Source organism: Chelonia mydas, chromosome 5 (assembly GCF_015237465.2).
Source record: "Chelonia mydas isolate rCheMyd1 chromosome 5, rCheMyd1.pri.v2, whole genome shotgun sequence".
Classification (NCBI taxonomy): Eukaryota; Metazoa; Chordata; order Testudines; family Cheloniidae; genus Chelonia; species Chelonia mydas.
The window spans coordinates 118,515,759-118,529,639 of NC_051245.2; the positions used below are offsets into that span (position 1 = coordinate 118,515,759).

The following is a 13,881-nucleotide window of genomic DNA, read 5'->3' on the forward strand; positions in this document are numbered from 1 at the left end:
TAAATTAGGGACACATATCGCATGATTCAATATTTACAATATAAATCTAAAATAACATTAAATGGTAGCTCATTGGGGATGGGGGTTGGAGTTCCTACCTGGACCCTGTGCACGGTGTCTGGCTCCGACTGAGGGGTGGGGGATTTTTGCATTTCAGTGAAATTCACAATTTCGGAGAGCGCGTCTTAAAATCTCCTTCAGACCAATTGTCCTATACAAACTGTGTGTGTGTGTCCTAAACCGTGCGTGTGTGTGTAATATAAAATCTGTGTCGATATACACGTACACACAGACGCTACATGAGTGTGTACACTATATATTTATGTGTGTGTGTGTGTGTGTATAGGTGGTATATAACACATTGTGTGTCTAGATCCTGGATATGCGTATCTATACACACATACTATATGTGCGTTTAGTGTGGGGGTCTATACACGCTGTTATACAATGCAGAAGGTGTTATATTATGTGCAGGATACATATGTGTGTCTATAAACACACTTCTAAGATCTATGCGTGTATGCCCACGTACAGTGTGTCTACACTGCGTATACACAGTGACACATGCAATAGGGTGTGCACTGTAATCTACAGTGCGCACAGGTGGGCTGTCTGGGGGCCATAGCGGCATCCAATGCGGATTTCTAGCTCGCACCTTTCTGGATGGTCAGCCCCCCAGGAGCTGTAGATACACAGACTATTATACTGCTGAGGCTTTCCTGTTATCCACCCCACCCCCTTCTGCAGGCAGAGTCCGGGCTGGCAGCTGGGGGGGGGGGGGAGGGCGAGGGCAGGGCTGTGTGTGTGTGAGTGTGTGTGTGTGTGTTATTGCACACTTCCTGTGGTATATTTATGACCAGGGCTTCGATTTCCGGTAGCTGATACGAGCTCTCTCTGTGTCTCAGTGTCTCTCTCCCTGAGCATTGAATATCAGCGGGCGGAGGCGGGGGGGGGGGGGCCTGGCGCGCGCGCGCACGCACAGACAGACACACAGACACAGACCCACACAGTGTGTGGGGGGTGGCGGAGGACAGAGGGAGAAGCCAGTGACCGGGGGATGGGAGACACCTTCCCCTCCCCACTGCCACCCCCTCACCATATCCTCCTGCCAGCCCCAGCCAATACAGGGGATAGACCACAGCCTCCCCCCCGCCCGCATTCCTATGGACAGACACCTGCAGGTAGGTGGCTGCTGGAGGGGGGGGGGGGGGACAGCAGGGTGTGGGACACTCAGTGTCTCTCTTTGTGTGCAGGGGAAGGGGGGCGCTTCTGAAACCGGCGTGGCTCTGTACTCAGTGTCCCTCTCTTTGTGTAGGGGGCAGTTAGGAAGTGTGTGTGTGTGTGTGTGATGGAGATCCGTGCGTGCGCGTATGCACACAGAGTGTCTCTCTTGCGTTTGAGGGCGAGGGGGGCGATAGGATGGTTATTGAATGGCGGAGAGAGGTTTAGGTGAGAGAAGTTATGTACAGTGTGTGTGTGTGTCTGTGTGTGTCTGTGTTGGGGGTAAGTGGAGGAGGGTCAGGAGAGCATCAACCAAACGATTCAAATAAGCCAACACTAGACAACTTATTAGCTATCAGTTCTTCCTCTTCGCTTTTTTTTTTTTTTTTTTACAAAGTTTTTAGGGCATAAATCAATCAGCTGACCCCACCTTTTCTCTTCTTATCCCCTAGTTCTTGTGCCCCTGTTTGGATGGCAGTGTGTTATGTGGGGGGAGCTCTTGGGCTGTGAGGTGTGTATTGGGAGGGGGTTGGCTGTGTACAGAGGTGTGTGTATGTCTTGGGGAGGAACGGTCGAGTGGAAAGGGGGGTGTGTTGAGAGGGTGGTATGGGGTTGTGAGGAGAAGAGACTGTATTGGGGAGGGTGGTTGGGTGTGTGTCTGTGGTATGGCTTGTGGGGGAAAAGGACTATATTGGGGAGGAATGGTTGTGTGGAGAGAGGTGTGTGTGCGTTAGGGAGGAATGGTTGTGTGGAGAGGGGTGGTGTGTGTCGGGGAGGAATGGTTGTGTGGAGAGAGGGGTGTGTGTGTGTCGGGGAGGAATGGTTGTGTGGAGAGAGGGGTGTGTGTGTGTCGGGGAGGAATGGTTGTGTGGAGAGAGGGGTGTGTGTGTGTGTATTGGGGAGGAATGGTTGTGTGGAGGGATGTGTATGGGGGAGAAATGGTTGTGTGGAGGGATGTGTATGGGGAAGAATGGTTGTGTGGAGAGGGGTGGTGTGTGTCGGGGAGGAATGGTTGTGTGGAGAGGGGTGGTGTGTGTGTGTGTGTTGGGGAGGAATGGTTGTGTGGAGGGATGTGTATGGGGGAGGAGTGGTTGTGTGGAGAGGGGTCGTGTGTGTCGGAGAGGAATGGTTGTGTGGAGAGAAGGGTGTGTGTGTGTGTGTGTTGGGGAGGAATGGTTGTGTGGAGGGATGTGTATGGGGGAGGAATGGTTGTGTGGAGAGAGGGGTGCGTGTGTGTGTGTGTGTTGGGGAGGAATGGTTGTGTGGAGGGATGTGTATGTGGGAGGAATGATTGTGGGGAGAGAGGGGTGCGTGTGTGTGTGTTGGGGAGGAATGGTTGTGTGGAGGGATGTGTACGGGGGAGGAATGGTTGTGTGGAGAGAGGGGTGTGTGTGTGTGTGTGTGTGTTGGGGAGGAATGGTTGTGTGGAGGGATGTGTACGGGGGAGGAATGGTTGTGTGGAGAGAGGGGTGGTGTGTGTCGGGGAGGAATGGTTGTGTGGAGAGAGGGGTGTGTGTGTGTCGGGGAGGAATGGTTGTGTGGAGAGAGGGGTGTGTGTGTGTGTATTGGGGAGGAATGGTTGTGTGGAGGGATGTGTATGGGGGAGAAATGGTTGTGTGGAGGGATGTGTATGGGGAAGAATGGTTGTGTGGAGAGGGGTGGTGTGTGTCGGGGAGGAATGGTTGTGTGGAGAGGGGTGGTGTGTGTGTGTGTGTTGGGGAGGAATGGTTGTGTGGAGGGATGTGTATGGGGGAGGAGTGGTTGTGTGGAGAGGGGTCGTGTGTGTCGGAGAGGAATGGTTGTGTGGAGAGAAGGGTGTGTGTGTGTGTGTGTTGGGGAGGAATGGTTGTGTGGAGGGATGTGTATGGGGGAGGAATGGTTGTGTGGAGAGAGGGGTGCGTGTGTGTGTGTGTGTTGGGGAGGAATGGTTGTGTGGAGGGATGTGTATGTGGGAGGAATGATTGTGGGGAGAGAGGGGTGCGTGTGTGTGTGTTGGGGAGGAATGGTTGTGTGGAGGGATGTGTACGGGGGAGGAATGGTTGTGTGGAGAGAGGGGTGTGTGTGTGTGTGTGTGTGTTGGGGAGGAATGGTTGTGTGGAGGGATGTGTACGGGGAGGAATGGTTGTGTGGAGAGAGGGGTGTGTGTGTGTGTGTGTTGGGGAGGAATGGTTGTGTGGAGGGATTTGTATGGGGAAGGAATGGTTGTGTGGAGAGGGGTGGTGTGTGTCGGGGAGGAATGGTTGTGTGGAGAGAGGGGTGTGTGTGTGTGTGTGTTGGGGAGGAATGGTTGTGTGGAGAGAGGGGTGTGTGTGTGTGTGTGTGTTGGGGAGGAATGGTTGTGTGGAGGGATGTGTATGGGGGAGGAATGGTTGTGTGGAGAGAGGGGTGTGTGTGTGTGTGTTGGGGAGGAATGGTTGTGTAGTGGGGGGACAGACACTCTCTGTGTGAGAGATCAGGTCATGCAGAGGGAGAGAATGGGCTGATTTCCCTTTTTACTTCTACTTCTTCCTGCAGAGACGAACCGCTCTCTTTGACCCCCGGCCCCCATCGAGGCGAGGGGGAGAGTCACCCCCCAGCTCCGAGTTTCCCACGTCCCCAGTGGCGCGTGCTGCAGGGCAGAGCCGGGCGCTGGGGAAGGGGCCCGCTCGCTCTTCCTCCTCTTCGCTGCGCGCTGGCCGGCTCCCCGCGCGGTGTGTTATTTATTGTTTCTAACGGGGGAGGAGGAGGAGGTGTCTCTGTCTGCGAGGCTGCGCACAGGGGCTGGTGTTTGGTGTCAAGGAAGAAACCCACCCAGGGGTGGGTTTGGCTGGGAGAACTGGCGAGAGGCTGCAGGAGTTGAGCTGTGTAGGTTATTTCAGAGCTCAGATTCCAGAGGAGGGGGGAGGTGGCTTTGCTTTTGGATGGCTTGGATCGATTTTATTTCTTTGTATTTGACGCGCTCCTTCTGGAAGCAAAAGTTCTGCATTTTTTTTTTTTTTGCCATTGCTTTTAGGATTTGGGATGTAAAATAACCCCCCTCTCCCCACCTGACACCTTTACACAAGTGGCTTATTGAAGCGAAAGTTTAGCGAAGTGTTGTCTGTACATCTTTAGAGACAGAGGCTGAGGTATCTGCGTAGGAGGGAAACGTCTGGACGTGTTTTTATAGGGCAAACAGAGTTTCTCTCTAGAGATGTAGTGCGTTTAGGTAAACAGCTTGATACTGATTGTGGTACCTTGAACATATGCAGAAACGATTAGAGGATGAACTGGATTTAGCTGTTGTTTTGCAGACGCTGATCAACCCTCCATCCCCTTTTAGTATAGCTTTGTGGTTGCAAGTATGGTTGTGTGGACGCAACCTTTAAATAGCTTGATTTCCCCCTCCCCCCCTTATTGAGAAGCAGAATCTTTTATAATCAATGCTCTTTTTGTAGTAAGTCTTGTATATCAAACGTTGGAAGCGTCTCTTGTGAATGATTGCAATGGCGTTGTTGCAGGAAATGCAAAAGATCCAATTGTTGGTAGTGAACAAGCTGTAGAAGCGTTTAAAACCATAACCCATCTTGAACCTGGCTTGTCAGAAAGACAAATCAGGAGTGACAGAGGAAACCAGAGTATTGTAAAGCAAGTACAGAAAGACACTCAAGCAAAGGAAAACAAAGAAACATTTTGTAGTGGAAAGATATATGGAGCCTTCTATGGTTTAATTTCGGCAGTTAAAAAAAGCAGAATCTCTTTCCATCAGAAAGGACTAGTTAGTATATGTTAAAACTCACCTTCCTCCCTGGTGTTAGTGGTTATAAATATCACTTGTACTCAGCTGGATATTAAATAACACTAAATGAAAATTAATATTATTTCCTAAAAAAATCAAGCTGAGTTATTAGTGACAATAGGCAATTCAATGGGTAAAAATATAGGTTGGATTTCAATAGTAGAATTTTTATTATAGATGCTTGCTTCTCTTCCTCCCCTCCCCCCAGTTATATTATCAGCATTAGTTGTGCTGTAGAATTGTAAAAACAAGAGGAGGACTTGTGGCACCTTAGAGACTAACAAATTTATTAGAGCATAAGCTTTCATGAGCTACAGCCCACTTCATCGGATGCACTGATAAAGTGAGCTGTAGCTCATGAAAGCTTATGCTCTAATAAATTTGTTAGTCTCTAAGGTGCCACAAGTCCTCCTGTTGTTTTTGCAGATACAGACTAACACGGCTGCTACTCTGAAACCAGTTAGAATTGTAGATAGTCAGGGTTTGAGCTTGCATCATTAAGCTTAATTGGATTTTTTCTATTGATCTTAATGGGAGCAGGAGCAAGCCCTTAGAGTGTACTTGCTAATATATACAAGAATGTGCAAAAATAATTGCGTCCCTTTGACATTCATTGTGCTTAGAGGTTTTTTTTTATATTTAAAACAAAAATATCTTGAAAATGTTGACTGGGTGTAAGATCTGTTGGTTTTTTTTTTTTGGTTTTTTTTTAAATATATAATAATCTAAATCCTTCTTTTTCCTAACTTTACAGTTACTCTAAAGCCAAAAGTACAACTATTCTTATGACTTCCTCAGGCCCCTACAATGAATCTGCCACTCATCTTGGATTAAAACCCAGAGCATTGGCCTGCTAAACCCAGGGTTGTGAGTTCAATCCTTGAGGGGCCATTTAGGGATCTGGGGCAAAAATTGGGGATTGGTCCTGCTTTGAGCAGGGGATGGGACTAGATGACCTCCTGAGGTCCCTTCCAACCCTGATATTCTATGACTGCCTCTTTCTTATTTTTGACTTTAAGCAAAATATATTTTTCAATATTGTGCTAAAGTTTATCAGCCCTTTGAAGTATTATAAAAAGTAAACTAACAAATTGAGTTAGTTGTTTACATACTTTACACCCTGCCACCAATAGAGATAAGACTTAACAAAGAGATATTGTATAAACTAAATATTAATGGAAAGTGTTCAGGTGGATAATGGATTGTGCTAAATTATGTGCAGTTTAAGGCTCTTCTGAGATATGTAGTGTAGTTCTTCTTTGTAACAGTGACAGAAAACCAGTTCTCAGCTAAACAGCATTACATAGACGTTGTTTTCTGTTTAGAATAGCTGAATTTCTGCAAGTTAAACAAAATTTTGTTGAAAAACAGTAACACCTTTCTAGCATCTTTAACATTTTTTGTTTGGTTACTATTGATAGGCTGATTTTTACTGAGCAGATATATAGATAACGGTCTCTCTTTTAATCTTCTCCTGTATGCTCTTACAATTAATGCATTCTACGTTAGTACTGTAACTTCCAATGTGCATACACTAAGAAGTTCCCTGTATTTGAGTTCTTGGGAGGATATACTGTATATATGATGTATACTTTTTTGTACAGTTGCAAAATAATGGCTCACTGTGGCTGCGTTTGCAGAGCGCTAAAATTCAGTTTACTTTGTTAGCCTTTCACATTTGACAGTTATCAAATATACTGTACCTTCATTAAAGTGTGCCTTAAATCTCATCTTGATGTTAGTTTAGTTGAATGTTTTAAATGAGTAGTGTTGTGACTAATTTTAGCTGAATGGAAAACCAGAGAGTTTCAGCAATATGATTGTCTGGCATGTCCAATATACCTCTTAACCTTGCAGCATGCTCATTAGCTTTGCTCTAGATTGTTGTCTGTGGTCTGATGCTTTGAACACACCAAGGGGAACCAGGAAGATTCTAATACAGTTTTGGCACTGATTCTCTTTTACCCTTTGGGCGAGTCACTCAGTTTCCTGCATCTGTGAAATGGGGATAATAATACTTATTTACCCAATTCACAAGGGCGTTGTGAAGATTAACTAGTGTTTGTAAAATACTTCAAAGAAATATATATGGAAATTAATCCTCTCTAGGATTATTATACATCTGATAATTCAAGTGATAATTCAAGATGAGTGCAAGGCTTTGCTTTCAAATGCTATCACTTAGAGATGTTTTTTGCAAAACAAAGTAGAGGGAGGTGAATATGGAAGAAAAGGTAAATGAGCATGAATTCTAAACAGTTTTACACAGTTCACGTTTGTAATGAAAAATATTTTAAATAAAACAAAAACTGAAGTTAAATGTTTTCTTAATGTATCTGCATAGTAGCCCAAAGCAACTTGAAAGAGTTCTGTCTTTTTAAAAGACCCATGGAGAATGACTGCTTCATCTTAAATTATTTGACCTTGGTGCTGATTGGTTGATTTATGAACTTTATTTACCCACAGGACTGGAGAATTCTGTTGCAAGACAGAAATTACAGTGTACCAGTGCTCTAGTTCGTTTCCTAGGTAACAAATATACGGCACAGATTCCATAATGACGCCCTTGGTTGGCTAGTTATTGTGTACATTTCTTGTTTAGTAAATCTGAGTCCTGAAATAAATAAAAAAGTCTTGTTTATAAGACTGTTCCAAACACAAAGTATCAAAAGCAAAATGGAAATGGAAGGCTTCTACGCTGTGGGAATTTATTCCATTCTATCTAAAGTAATACATAGATATAAAGGAAAGTTTCAATATAAATGAATGTTACAGTTATACACTGGTCCTATTTGAAAAGTCTTTGGTGAAAAGAATAAATCTAAAAACTGTACTGCATTTTACTCAAGCTTGTATACCTCTCTCAAGTCTGACATTACATTTGCAAGGCAATAAGTTATTTAGTATCTTCACTGTGCTGTACTCATTGGCTATAGTAAATGGTTCCTCATTTCCCAGTCCACCAGTTATCAAAATTCCATGCTGTTCGCATTGCTGAACAGTTCCTTCCTTTATCCAGTCCCCTTTTCTGTTACTTTTCCCTCAGTCTGTTGTCTGGTGCCTTTCCAGTGGAAACCTTTTAATGAGCAAAGGTTCTCATGTGAATAAGAATTTGCAGGATTGGGGCCAACAATATTTTAGGTTTCATTCTGTGATCTTTCCCAATAGGAAATATTCACTCATTCCTTTTTCTTTCCTATGATATGAACTGAAGAGTTATTATCATCTTAAAAATCACACTGTCTGATATTTATAACAGTAGGTAAAAAAACACCGCCTAAAATAACTGAAAGAAATTAGAGGGGGGGAAAACAGTCTCTCTCCCTCTCTCTCTCTCTCTCTGCTACCTCCTCCCCCACAGTTAGTTTATGTCCTGCATTTGTCAGCTCTTTTTATGTACTCAGTTCATTGTTTCCCCTTTCTTATAGCAACAGGTGAGAGAAAAATATTTTTAAAAATAGGAACAATTGACTGTAAATCCACAAAAATGGGCAAGTCTAGTACCTGAAACCACTTTACAACTCCTCTTTTAAAACTGACTAGATCTCAAGTTGATGATATCCTCTTCAATGATCAATACCATATATCAAAAGCCTTAATTATTTTCTACTCTCCCACTTTCCAGGTCCAACTTTAACCAGTAACTTCTTAGCAAAAGGCTGGGGCAACAGAAATCTACCAAAAAACTGACTTTTGTGGTGGTCTGATTCAAAATCTATGGAATTTCTGCAGCAATTTTTGTTGATTTTTATTTTACTTGGATATGTTCTTATACTCTAATGCCAAGGAGAAGTAGAGTCAATGAGAAAATATTTATTAGTCAACTAAACTGAAATGCTTTCTCTGCTGCTGTACACCACCTGTTCCAAGAGCAGTTTTGAATTAGAGCTGATGTGATTAACTGAATATTTTCAGTGTTGGATTAAAATGGTAGGGCAATTAAAAAGAAAAAGCAACAACTTTGATCATGTAACAAATTTAAAAATCTAAGATGGCATCACAACTAAAAATGAAAAAGTAATAAAAAAACCTGTTTCAATTTGTAGCTCCATAATGACTTCCACCTTCATCTTAAACTTGGTATCATTTTAAAGCACCAATCCCACATGGTTTAGGGCTTGTTGGCATGTAAACAAACAGTAGTAATTTTTAAAAAAAGATGATTATAATGTCAGGTACTGTAAATTTGACCATAGATTTAGGATGTTATTCTTTAAAAGGTCTGCAAATGCTAAAATTCATAGGCTGACCACATAGGCTACCACAACTGACCACCGCTTGGCTAAGAATTGTACATGCTGCTAGTCAGTGCAACAAATATAATACAATATTTCAGTACAATCTTCCAACTTTTCTCTCCCACCTCTTTTTGTTTTGTTTTTCAGGCCCTGATTCTGCTAAGACCTATGCACATGCTTAACTTTATGAACGTGAGTAATCCCAATAATTTCAATATGGCTATTCACATGTGTAAAATTAAGCATGGATGTTAATCTTTGCAAGATCAGGGACTTCGATTGTAAGCTCTTTTGAGTAGCATTTGTCATTTATTATATATAGGTATATAGTGTGTATATATACATATATATATGGCCCATCCTGGTTGATGCCTCCAGGAACTACTGTAAATAATAACAAATATTGTCAGGAAATGGATTTTTTAAATGTCCATAACCATTTTAAAAAGCTTTGTTTTATGATACATAAGGAAAAGATTTTGTCACTGAGGTCACAGAAGTCATGGATTCCATGACTGTCAGAGACCTCTGTGACATTTTCTATATCTTCAGCCCTGAGCCGGGAGTGGTGGGGTCCCTGGAGCTCCAATTTGCCATGGGTGATGGGGGCCTTGGAGCTCTGAGCTTCCACAGGGGGCTGTAGCGCTGTCATTCTCTCCTTCCTACTCCCTTTCAGCCCTTCTTTATTTTTAGTAAAAGTCACAGACAGATCACGGGCTTCTGTGAATTTTTGTTTATTGCCCGCGACCTGTCTGTGACTTTTACTAAAAATAATGGAGACAAAATCTTAACCTTAATGATGTACTTTTATGGATTTAAACATGCTCGTGCACTGTCTGAAACCCAAATACTTGTATCTGAGGCCTGGTCTACACTGGGAGGGGGGGGGGGGGATCGATCTAAGTTACGCAACTTCAGCTATGTGAATGATGTAGCTGAAGTCGATGTACATAGACCTACTCACCGCAGTGTCTTCACTGCGGTGAGTCGACTGCTGCTGCTCCCCCGTTGACTCTGCCTGTGGCTCTTGCGCTGGAGTCGATGGGAGAGCGCTCGGGGGTCGATTTATCGCGTCTACACTAGATGCGATAAATCGACCCCCCCACTGGATCGATCGCTGCCCGCCGATCCGACGGGTCGTATAGACATTCCCTTAGACTCTTGCTAATACATGAGAAATAGCATTGAAACTGACTAGATACAGTGTGAAAAAGCCAACCTGATTACTCAATTTTGTCCAAACTGAGTCAAAGAAACGAAGTATTCAAGCAGCATAAATAGTGAAAATTAAATAGTTATTAAAAGTAGGAGAATTTTAAATGATCTCAGGAATTGTATTTCCAGAGGAGTGTGATTTAGTGGGTAGAGTAGCTAACTATGGCTCAAGAGTCTGAATTGTATAAGTGATTTTGCCACTGACTCGCGTGTGACCTTGGACAAGACACTGAATGTATGTCCTCAGTGGAGAGTAATCTCTAGTTACCTACACTCAAGTTGCTCCTCGCAAGTTAGCCTAGCTCATGTGAGAGGGGCTACACTGAAAAATAACACTCAAGTTGCTGTATCTATGGCTTGCACTGTATGCTTTCATGTGTGTTACTAAGGGTACAACTACACTTTGAGCTCAGGTGTGATTGCCAGCTGGAGGAGACATACTCGGGTGAGCTCAGACCAAGCTAGCGTGCTAAAAATAGATGAGTAGCCACGGGGGTGCACATGGCGGAGGGGCTAGCTGCCCAAGTACGTACCTAGGGTCTCCGAGGGAACCCTCCTCTGGGCAGTTAGCTCCTCCTCCTGCTCATGCCACAGTGGCTAGACCTCTATTTTTATTGCACTAGCTCACTCAAATCGAGCACAGGTATGTCTCCTTGAGCTGGAAATTACATCTCCAGCTCAAAGTGTAGGTGTACCCTAAGGCTTTTGGGGTTGCATTGCAGTAAGCTGAGCTGCTCTATGAATACTTTCCCTTTCTGGGCACATGGAGGAAATTGTGAGACAGCGTTGGAGGACTAGCAGCACCTGAGTGGAGCTAGTCTGTATCCACACTGCAGGGTTGGTAACAGCTTATGAGATGTGCTAACTCCAGTTTTAACCTATATCAGGGTAATCAATTGTTTTTTGCCAAGGTCCAAATTTCTTGGTCAGGGTATAGTCAAGGTCCAGACTCCAGAGAAAATTAATACAAAAATAATAATAAGGATACTAATAAGTAAAAGATGTCATGGTCTGTTCAAAAGCATCTGGTGGTCTGGATTTGGCCTCAGTTCACCTGTTGACTGCCCTGGTATATCCTTTGACAGGCCAGCCAACTTGAATTAAAAGCACCAATGCACTTGGGTTAAGACCGTTTGTATAGGACAGGACCCAACTTAAAGGCAAACTCTAGTTAGCGTTGCAGGGATGACAAGCTCCAACTATCTGACCCTAGCTGTAAAACAGAATAGCCCTTGTCTATTTCTCAGGGATATTGTGAGGAGTAATCCATTAATGTCTGTAAAGTGCTTGGAGTTCTGTGGAAGAGCAGTGCTATAGAAGTGCAGAGGAAATTAATTTTTATAATGTAACTTCTGTTAACCTAACTATGTCCCTTTAATAAATGGAAACAGAGGTGCTGGGCTGGGAAGCCAAAAGTGGCTGTAAAAGTTATGGGAAAGCACAACATTATTTTGCTGAAAATTATTTATACTCCTGTTCTTTAAATCCTTTGCTATTGCAACAGATATATAAATAGCATGTCTGCATTTGTGTTCTCTGCCTGCTCTCTCATTGGTGGCCTGGGTTGTTTTTTCTTGGACATGTCTTCAGCTTTATCCTTCTCATATATACCACTGATACTAGCCCCCCTCCAAAGATGGTCTCCGGGGGCCAATTCAGGAAAGTATGTAGGCAGTGGTTAAGTCCATCCTTATTCAGAACAGTACTTAAGCACATGTTTAAAGCTAACCACATGTGCAAAGTTAACCATGCTAAAGTGATGTCTACGGGACTTAAGAATGTGCTTAAGTGCTGTTCTGAATAGGGAGGTTTAGATGAAATGACTATAAGCTAGGTGCATAGATAGTCTCACTCTTGGACCAAAGGTGAGACTAAGTGTGGCAAATTTCAGCCCAAAAGGCAAATGTTTTGGGATGAAATGTGAAAAAAGTGAAATTTTGGGATGAAATGTGAAATTGGTACTCTTTTATAACCTTACCTATAGCAGTTGTAGCCTGTACCTGCTTTACATCTTGGCATCTTTTCCCCATAAATCTTCCAAGTTTTCACTGGATTTAATTTATTTGCACTAACAGTTTGAAGGGACACTATTTAACTCTTTGTTCTAATTTCATATTGTCCCAGTATAAAATGCACTTGCACGCCGTGTGCTTCCTCATGCTGGTCTGAAATTTAACATACAGACTGGATTAGAAAAATTCCACTTGAACTTGTGCAGTTTTAGAGACAGCTATGAGGTGTCCATGACATGGAATGATTCTGTGCTGTAGCCAGACATTTTTCTGTAGACTTCCTTTACGCTCACTTTGCTGAAATGGGTAATGTCACTGTAACTGGACAGGAATTTGAATTGGACTTATTATAGGGTAAAATGGAAGGTGAGCCAGCTTTTCCCCATAGAGCCAAACCCTGGGTCTGCCTATGCTAGAGTGGGAAGGTGTAAATTCCAGCTTGAGGAGACATGTCAGCACTAGCTCTGATTGAGCGAGTGCACTAAAAATAGAAATGTAGCCATAGAGGCAGGGATTAGCTGCCCTGAGTATGATCCCATCTGAGTATGGCTAGCTGTCCTAACTATGATCCCCTCCTGCCACTTGTGCTCTCATGGCTACACTTCTATTTTAATGCGCTAGCTTGATCTGAGCTAGTGTGGGTGAGTCTCCTCCATCTGGAATTTACACCTTCCATGTAGACATGTCTGATGTCAGTGTAGACATGTCTGATGGAGCTAGAGACTGCCACAAGTTGCTTCCCTACCAATGGTTGGCTACCTGAAATGAAGCTGGCTCCATTCATTGGCATCTAATGTAATCTTTTGCCACAAGGAGAGACAGCTCAATAGCATGAGAAGCATCAGTGCCTAGTGGACTGAGCACAAGGGGCTCTTCTGTTTTAATTCCAGCTCTGACACTTACTTCCTTTGTGGCATTGGTCAAATCACTTATGTTTTGTGACTTAATTTCCTTATCTGTAAAATGGAGGAGATGATGATGATGATGATTATAATGCACACTTATTATACCCACCCAACAGGGATTTTGTGTTGGTGAATCAGATAACGTTTCCAAAATGCAATATAAAAATTAGTTTTGCCAACACATGAAGACTGGGGAAGACATAGGAGAGAGATGTGAAAACAAAAGTGGCAGAAAAATGGCACTCTGGAGCAAAGAACACGTAAAATAGAAGGGGGATAGACAATGTAATTGGTACACTTTTTCTTCCAAGAGACCTGCATGCAAGTTTGTCCCAGGATGGTAGAGAAATATGTTAGTGAAAATTAGCTGACACACCTCTAATCAGGAACTTTTCATAGTTGTTACATGCAGTGTGTTTTTTTGGATCCAGGACTGACTATTGAGCATTCTATACCTCAGACCTGTATGTTTTGGGGGCAGTGGAATTCTAAATTTGGTGGTGGAAGGCAAGAAGCAAAATGGGGGAGAAAAC

At 43.4% G+C, this 13,881-nt stretch overlaps 1 protein-coding gene across 11 annotated transcripts in view; it reads left to right on the forward strand.

Moving 5' to 3' along the window:
• Positions 1-866: 866 nt before the first annotated feature.
• Positions 867-13,881, forward strand: part of KIAA1958 (KIAA1958 ortholog) — a 118,144-nt gene continuing 105,129 nt past the window's right edge. For 3 of the 11 annotated variants that reach the window (XM_043546710.1, XM_043546712.1, XM_043546709.1), the window contains exons 1-2: positions 906-1,181; positions 9,364-9,408. The gene's annotated coding sequence lies outside the window, so the exon portion shown is untranslated. Of the gene's footprint in view, positions 1,182-3,720; positions 4,409-9,363; positions 9,409-13,881 lie in introns of those variants that run through there. The other 8 variants (XM_043546711.1, XM_043546707.1, XM_043546705.1 and 5 more) reach the window with 7 other exon arrangements.